This window comes from Bos mutus, chromosome 6 (assembly GCF_027580195.1).
Source record: "Bos mutus isolate GX-2022 chromosome 6, NWIPB_WYAK_1.1, whole genome shotgun sequence".
Taxonomy (NCBI): domain Eukaryota; kingdom Metazoa; phylum Chordata; class Mammalia; order Artiodactyla; family Bovidae; genus Bos; species Bos mutus.
Window position 1 is genome coordinate 65,155,889 of NC_091622.1, and position 8,695 is coordinate 65,164,583.

At 37.2% G+C, this 8,695-nt stretch overlaps 1 pseudogene; it reads left to right on the plus strand.

Moving 5' to 3' along the window:
- Positions 1 to 348: 348 nt before the first annotated feature.
- LOC102266082 (small ribosomal subunit protein eS6 pseudogene) lies at positions 349 to 7,274 on the plus strand (annotated as a pseudogene).
- Positions 7,275 to 8,695: the final 1,421 nt, after the last annotated feature.

Here is an 8,695-nt window from a genome sequence, read left to right on the forward strand (position 1 = left end):
GTGTTCCCTTCTCTCTTGTTCAAACTTTCCAAATGTTAAAAAAAAAAAAAAAAATTGTATCCTTCAAAAAAAAAATTTTTTTTTAAGTGTAAAAAAAATTGTTAAAGATCATTTAATAAATACTTAATGTGTGTTCAGTATTTCCCAGGTACTGGGGATTCAATGACAAATTTGACAAATTAGATTCCAGTTCTTTCCACTATTGGGGCTTTGAATTTATGGGCCCTATCTAACAGGAAGGGAATTAGTCTGCTCTTCATTTGTCTGCCCCTTCATCATTCAGTTCTCACTTAAAGTATATTTCCTGCTCTTTTTCGTGGTGCCTCGGAGGCTATTGGCCACTTCAGAATGAAGCTGAACATCTCTTTCCTGGCCACTGGCTGCCAGAAGCCCATTGAAGTGGATGATGAATGAAAACTTCGTACCTTTCTACAAGAAGTGTATGGCCACAGAAGTTGATGCTGACGCTCTGGGTGAAGAATGGAAGGGTTCGGTGGTCCGAATCAGTGGAGGGAACGATAAGCAGGGTTTCCCCATGAAGTAGGATGTCTTGACCCATGGCCGAGTTTGCCCGCTACTGAGTAAGGGGCATTCCTGTTACAGACCAAGGAGGACTGGAGAAAGTGCAAATTTGTACGGGGTTGCATTATGGATGCCAATCTGAGGGTTCTCAATTTGGTCATCGTGAAAAAAGGGGAGAAGGATATTCCTGGACTCACTGATACTATAGTGCTTCATCGCCTGGGTCCCAAAAGAGCTAGCAGAATCCACAAACTTTTCAATCTCTCTAAAAGAAGATGATGTCCACCAGTATGTTATGCGAAAGCCCCTAAACAAAGACGGTAAGAAACCTAGGACTAAAGCACCCAAGATTCAGCGTCTGGTGACTCCACGAGTTCTGCAACACAAACACCGGCATATTGCTCTGAAGAAACAGCGTACTAAGAAAAATAAAGACGAGGCTGCAGAATATGCTAAACTTTTGGCCAAGAGAATGAAGGAGGCCAAAGAAAAACGGCAGGAACAGATTGCCAAGAGATGGAGGCTGTCCTCTCTGAGAGCTTCTACTTCTAAGTCTGCGGCTAAGTCACTTCAGTCGTGTCCGACTCTGTGCGACCCCATAGACAGCAGCCCACCAGGCTCCCCGTCCCTGGGATTCTCTAGGCAAGAACACTGGAGTGGGTTGCCATTTCCTTCTAAGTCTGCTGCTGCTGCTGCTAAGTCGCTTCAGTCGTGTCCGACTCTGTGCGACCCCATAGACGGCTGCCCACCAGGCTCCGCCGTCCCTGGGACTCTCCAGGCAAGAACACTGGAGTGGGTTGCCATTTCCTTCTCCAAGTCTGAGTCCAGTCAAAAATGAGATGTTCTAAGAGTAACAAATAAATAAGATCAGACATCAAAAAATAAATAAATAAAGTATATTTTCTTAGGCCCTCTGTGATCATCCTCTTTGATGGGCCACTACTCCATCCCCAATTTCGTATCACAAAACTGTGCTTGAATTTCATTACTTTTTGAAATTATTTTATTCACATTTTTGCTTACTTTTTTCTTACTTTTCTATCCAAGTAGAATGAAAGTCCCACAGAGTATACCTTTATGGTACCTCCAGTAATGCAGATTATACTTTGTGCATGGTAGAGTTTCAATTAATATTTCTTAAATTAATTAATCAATAAGAAAATAAATAAGTAAATGTTCCTGACAATATGAAGGTAACTTCTGTTGGGGGCTTCCATTCTAAGGAATGATTCATTTACAAAGGCTATCTTAAGATGCAGTGGCATGCAAACCATAGGAACAGAGAACTGACTGAATCCATTGGTCGAACAGAGCTTGTTGTTGTTCAGTCGCTCAGTCATGACCAACTCTTTACAACCCAATGGACTGCAGCACACCAGGCTTCTCTGTCCTTCACCATCTCCCAGAACTTGCTCAAACTCATGTCTATTGAGTCAATGATGCCATCCAACTATCTCGTCCTCTGTTACCCGCTTCTCTTCCTGCCTTCAATCTTTCCCAGCATCAGGGTCTTTTCTAACGAGTCAACTCTTCATATAAAGTGGCCAAAGTATTGGAGCTTCAGCTTCAGCATCAGTCCTTCCAATAAATATTCAGAACTAATTTCCTTTAGGATTGACTAGTTTGATATCTTTGCAGTCCAAGAGTCAAGAGTCTTCTCCATCACCACAGTTCAAAAGCATCAATTCTTCGGCTCTCAGCTTTCTTCATGGTCCAACTCTCACATCTATACATGACTACTGGAAAAGCCATAGCTTTGACTATACAGATCTTTGCCAAAAAGTAATGTCTCTGCTTTTTAATATGCTGTCTAGATTTGTCATAACTTTTCTTCCAAGGAGCAAGTATCTTTTAATTTCATGGCTACAGTTACCATCTGCAGTGATTTTGGAGCCCAGGAAAATAGAATCTGTCACTGTTTCCATTATTTCCCCATCTATTTGCCATGATGGAGACGGAAATGGAAACCCACTCCAATATTCTTGCCTGGAGAATTCCACGGATGAATGAGTCTGGTGGGCTATAGTCCTAGGTGTCACAAAGAGTCAGACCTGACTAACTAACACAACACACACAATTTGCCATGAAGTGGTGGGACTGGATGCCATGATCTTAGTTTTTTGAATGTTGAGTTTTAAGCCAGCTTATTCACTCTCCTTTTTTACCTTCATCAAGATGCTCTTTAGTTCCTCTTTGCTTTCTGCCATAAGGGTGATGTCATCTACATATCTGAGGTTATTGATATTTCTCCGAGCAATCTTTATTCCAGCTTGTGCTTCATCCAGACCAGCATTTCTCATGATGTATTCTGCATATATAAGAATTCTAGCCTTTTTTTTCCTGACCACTATTTCCACAAGTGACCCTATAAAGAAAAATAACTATGTACAATCAGTTATTATCTAGCAGTCCTCATTCTTCTGAGTTTACTTCTGCCATTAAATAAGTTTCTCCATTCATTCTCTCAAAGAATGTAATTTTTGTGTGAGTTTGATATTGTGTAATAGGAGATAACTGTGGGATGACTTAAGATCGTAGGTTCAAATTGTATCCCATTTGTATCCCTCTCTCTAAGTTGTGGTCCATTATTCCTTCCTGCATGGGTGAGTGCTCACTCTCCAAGTTGTGTGAACTCTTTGGAATTCATGTAACCCTTCAGACTCCTCTGCCCATGGAATTTTCCAGGCAAGAATACTGGAGTGAGTTGCCATTTCCTACTGCAGGGTATCTTCCTGACCCAGGGATTGAACCCACATCTCCTGTAACTCTTGCATTGGCAGGCAGATTTTTGATCACTGTGCCACCTGAGAAGCTCTTTTTCCCTCCTGCCTCTGACTTTTCCCAGTGATCTTATTTAAATGGTAAAGTAATAGATACCAAATGAAAACACGGGAAATGATTGCTTAATAGGCAACTTACAATATCTAGTATACTTGTGAAAGAATTAGCAGTTTCAGATAAACTCAAACTACTTCTACCATAATAAGCACTCACAAATTTCTCTGTAAGGTAATGAGTCTGCCCTGCCATTTCCAAGTTTATATACATTAGTGAAATGTTACCTAAAAAGAATAAAAGTGGGCCATTTTCAACTTTACTTTGCCACTTTTAGTCTTTGAATTTTTATAGTTTCCTAATGTCTTCTGCAGTTGCTTAATTTCTTCACACTTCAGCAGTCATGGTTAATTCATGTCACATAGCTGTTGGGAATGGACTGACCTGAAAACTGCCCAAGTCATTGAATGAAGAGTAATTCTGTAAAGACAATTAAATATCAGAGAACTTTTCTCAGAGAGGGTTGAGTTAAGGTCTTCTACAGTGTCCTTGTAAATTTAACTGTTCTTGGCATTACAATGTCACCTAACTTGAAACGTGATGAGGTGTAGAAACTCTTTCCTGTGTGCACTGTATTTACCTTTTTTTTCAAAACCATCCTTATAAATCTAATATGCTCTGTTTGGAGGGCTTAGCCATAGTTCTGTTGGTAAATTATTTGCAAAATATTTTTCTTATCTGTAAAATATTTAGGTGGCACAAGAGCCTCATGAAGTTCTAACATCCTGCCAGAGCACAGGTTGCTAAAACATGACAATCATCCTATTACTCCTACTTAAGAATCCGGCTTCCAGGTACCTGTGGTACAAGATGAAATCCCTTTATTTGTATCTCAAGATTCTCCACCTTCTACAGTTGCTCTTCCTCATGTTAACGCTCATATCTCTGATACACACACATGATCCACACTCACGGGGTGGTTCAGCATTTGGTTTACCTTTCAGGAATCATAACTAAACGACACTCAAAAATGTGGCCCATGTTCCTGGGCGGATCCATGAACCATCTCTTATAGGCTGTGACAGTATAAGTTGAGGGACAAAAAGGGATTCAGACATTTTTACAGTAATTTGGCATGGCAATGACATTCAAGCATATGATCAGTGCATTTCTTTTTGCAGTTTTCATACTTCCAAACTGGCTCTGTGGGTAGTATAAAGCAGGACATGCAGGCTGGTCACACTCACTCAAACCGCATTACAGTCTGTAACTGAGTTTGACCAAATTTATAGAAATATGTGAGAACATCTCAATGTATATTTATATTTTTGACATTTTTAGAATTGTTTTAATTTTTAATCAAACCTGGTTTCAGATTTCAGTTTAATATTCTTAGCTAAATTAGGGAAGAAAATTTTCTGTTATTTTAAATTCTAATTTAATTATGGGGATGTAGGACATCAGACATTTTTGTCAAGATACACCTTTTCAAAATACAGCAACAGTCATAAACTAAATTATGGTTGTGAAGAAATGAAAATCAAAAGTATTTATATTATACTATATATATTATTATATTATACTATATAGGATACTATATACTGTATTATAAAGCCTGTTTAATATCCATAATTGATGATGAAGTTCCAACATTAATATGTTCTAGCTAATGTGCTGGCTAATGGGGCAAAGGAAACAATGAAACTTAAATAGCTTTTAAACTCAAAACATAAAGAAAGATTAAAAACCAAAAGTGCTCTATAAAAAAAGAAATAGTATTGAGTTAAAAAGGTGATGGAAAGAATGTTTAGTATTTTATATGTAACCATTAGTATGTTGTGAGTTTATTATAAGTAGCTCTGTGAATTGCTAACACTAAAAGCATATGTATACTTAACTGCTGAATTTTTAATGCAAGACCACTCCTCAGGCATTAGCATGAAAAACAGTGGGTGGAACTTCAGCAAAGAAGATAGTTCAGTACAAATTTTCAGTGACACTATACATCAACTTAAGAAACAAACTAATGACATGGAATACTAACTCAGAGGATAAGTAAAGCTAGTAAAGTACTTTTTAATGCAATTTTAAAAATCCAGAGATATTCTTAACATTGGCAGTCTTTTCAGTATAAGTGCAATTTGCCCGAACACTTTTTAGCTTCATTGTTAAAAAAACACAACTATACATGAAGTGCATAAAAATAGTTTGGAGTTCAAATCTTGTGTAGGAATATGCTCTTGCTACAGTTCCAAAGACAAGGAAGCATTCTGGAGTAATTAGCCAGTTTTTCTGGTTCTGGAGTATTAATCCCCACAACTGCCTTACTTCATTGGAATGTTTTGATAGTAAAAGAAAAATGTTAACTCCACTAAATAATGTGTTTGCATGTGTGCATGCTAAATCACTTCCGTCATGTCTGACTCTTTGAGACCTCACGGACTGTAGCCCTTGAAGCTCCTCTGTCCGTGGAATTCTCCAGGCAAGGATACTAGAGTGGGTTGCCGTGCCCTCCTCCAGTGGATCCTCCCAACCCAGGATTCGAACCCACATTTCTTATTCTTCTGCATTGGCAGGTGGGTTCTTTACCACTAGTGCCACCTGAAGCCTTAGTAATGTGTTTAGGATGTAGTAAAAAATTATGATATTAGAAACTGAAATTTCACATTTCAGATTATTTTCTTTATTAGGAAATAATATGAAAGCTGATCACAAAGTATTGTTGCATTTTTCAAGTACAATGGCCATCAAGGAGAAAAGTTCTGTAGAAAATATTTGGATGACAGAAAGAAACAGTATACGGTATGGAAAAAAAAATTTAATGTCAATATATTCAAATCATAAATTGAGCCTCAGGACATGTTACTTGTTTGGAATTTGGAGCTTTTAGTGATCTTAATACATTCATGCAATGGAAAAATGCAATATGTTTTTCATGGCAGATAAGTCTTATAGGTAAAAATCAAAGGTGAGAATCTTTGAGAAAAAAGTGTTATTATGTGGTCCAGCATTTAATAACAATTATTAAGCAAGCAGGTAATGATCTTGATAAATTTTATCTGTGGAAAGTTATCATCAATAAGGACCTTATGAATTTGATAGAATGATATAAATTAATTTTCCATCAAAAGAATATTCACTTCTCAGTCGTATCCGACTCTTTGCGACCCCATGGACTGTAGCCTATCAGCCTCCTCCGTCCATGGGATTTTCCAGGCAAGAGTGCTGGAGTGGATTGCCATTTCCTTCTCCAGGGGATCTTCCTGAGCCAGGAATCGAACCAGGGTCTCCCGCATTGCAGGCAGACGCTTTACCATTTGAGCCACCAGGGAAGCCCTATCATATATTAATGGAATCTAAAATCAGTTTCTTTCATCATAAGTTAAATTAAGTTTTGCAATAACTTGCAGTATAAAATGTTGGCACTAGCTGCTGATGAAGCATTGAAGATGAGTTTTGAAAATATAGCATCCTGGATAAAAGTTAAAAATGAATACCTTGAACTTGCTGAAATTACTTTAAAACCACTTTCACTGCCATCAACATATTGTTGTGAGTCTGATTTCTCCACAGTTAGTTTATTTATTTCTTTATTTTATTGATTGATTGATCGATTTTTGCTGCCCTGTGTGGCTTGTGGGATCTTATTTCCCTGACCAGGAATAGAACCTGAGTCCCCAGCAATGGAAGGGCAGAGTCCTAACAACAGGACTATCAGGTAATTTCATTTATAATGAGTTGATAAAAAACTGAAATAGTTTATATATGTCATTCTCTATAAATAAGAGTTGTTTTTGAGAGAACCTATATTCAATAAATTAATAAGCAAGGAACAAATTTATTGTTACTTTAAAAATGTTATATTTTGATGTGTAGGATATTTCTTCAAAGGGTGAAATAGGTTCTCAATATACAGAGAATTTCTATTTTACTCATAACTTTTAATTTCTGTTATGACACTACAGGTTCAAGTGTAATAGTGATTTTCTATCTGAATCACAGTGATGCAATTTTCAACGAACAATGTACATATTTTTAATTTTTTTCCTTGTAATGCATTTTTATTGTATTTGTTAAATGTAATTTTTCTCTTGAATATAATAACAACTTGGCTTGTATTGGTTTTAATTTCATTTTCCTAGTAATTTATTTTATTGAATTTTAGAAAAGTATAAGTTTGCAACAGAAATGCAATTTTTCAAAAAATGAATTTTTTTGCTCTAAATAATTGAGCAGTGTCCTATATTTCTCTTCTTATCATGAATGATACAGCGCTGGGAATACAGGAAATGCTCAGCAAATAACTGTATATATATAGATTTATATCAATCAATTGGGTTATATTTTCTAAAGGGAATAATTCCCCCTAGTGGATAACTGTACTATAGAGAGATTCTTTTTCTCTGCCAGTTTCCAGCACTAGGAATCATTAAAGTACACAGCAGGAATCTTACCACTGTCCCTGCTCTATTCTAATGCTTCAGCAATGTCAGGTATCTATTCCTTTCTGGAGAAAGTACCTAAGGCAAGCCACAGCATCAGGCTTCAAGCAAGTGGGAAGAACAGTATTTGGTAACCTCTTAATAGGGACATGGACAGGTGTACCTGGCCAATAATATCTTAACTGTGATATTGACCAACAAATGTCAACTCTGGATCCATGTAAGGGTTTGGCTCTTTAAGATACCCCATCAAAATGAAAATAACTCTGAACATTTAGCTTGTCATTGTTTTATGATTTATGTAACTGTAAGGGTGAAGGGGGAAGTAGGGTTTTAGAGATAGGATTCATCAGCTCCATAATTTCTTTGTGAAAGTATATTACCTCCCACAGAATCATATCGCCCGATCTCATCTCCTAGTTCTATCTGTACTACACAATGAGAGGGGAGTTCCCTGTTTCTTTTTACAGCTGCCTCAATTATTTGTGTGTATCTCCTAGTTAAAACCAAAACAGAACTGTCAGGATAAATTATATACATAGATACATGTATATATGCATGTGCATGCTCAGTTGCTTCCGTGTGTCTGACTCTTTGTGAACCTATGGACTACTGCCCACCAGGCTCCTCTGTCCATGGAGATTCCCCAGGCAAGAATACTGGAATGGGTTGCATGCTCTCCTCCAGGTGATATTCCCCACCCAGGGATCAACCCATGACTTCTGCAACGCAGGCAGATTCTTTACCACTGAGTCATCTGAAACAACTGTAAAAAATAAACAATCAAATAACAGTAAATTTCTGATACCCATGATAAACCTTAAACCTGAACAAAACTCATATTTGTACTTATTTTTCTTTTAGATTTTAAGCATCATATTAAATACGAACATGCTGTATTTCATATTAGTCTGATGTTAGACAAAGATTCATTCTCCTTCATAGTAAATTTTCAC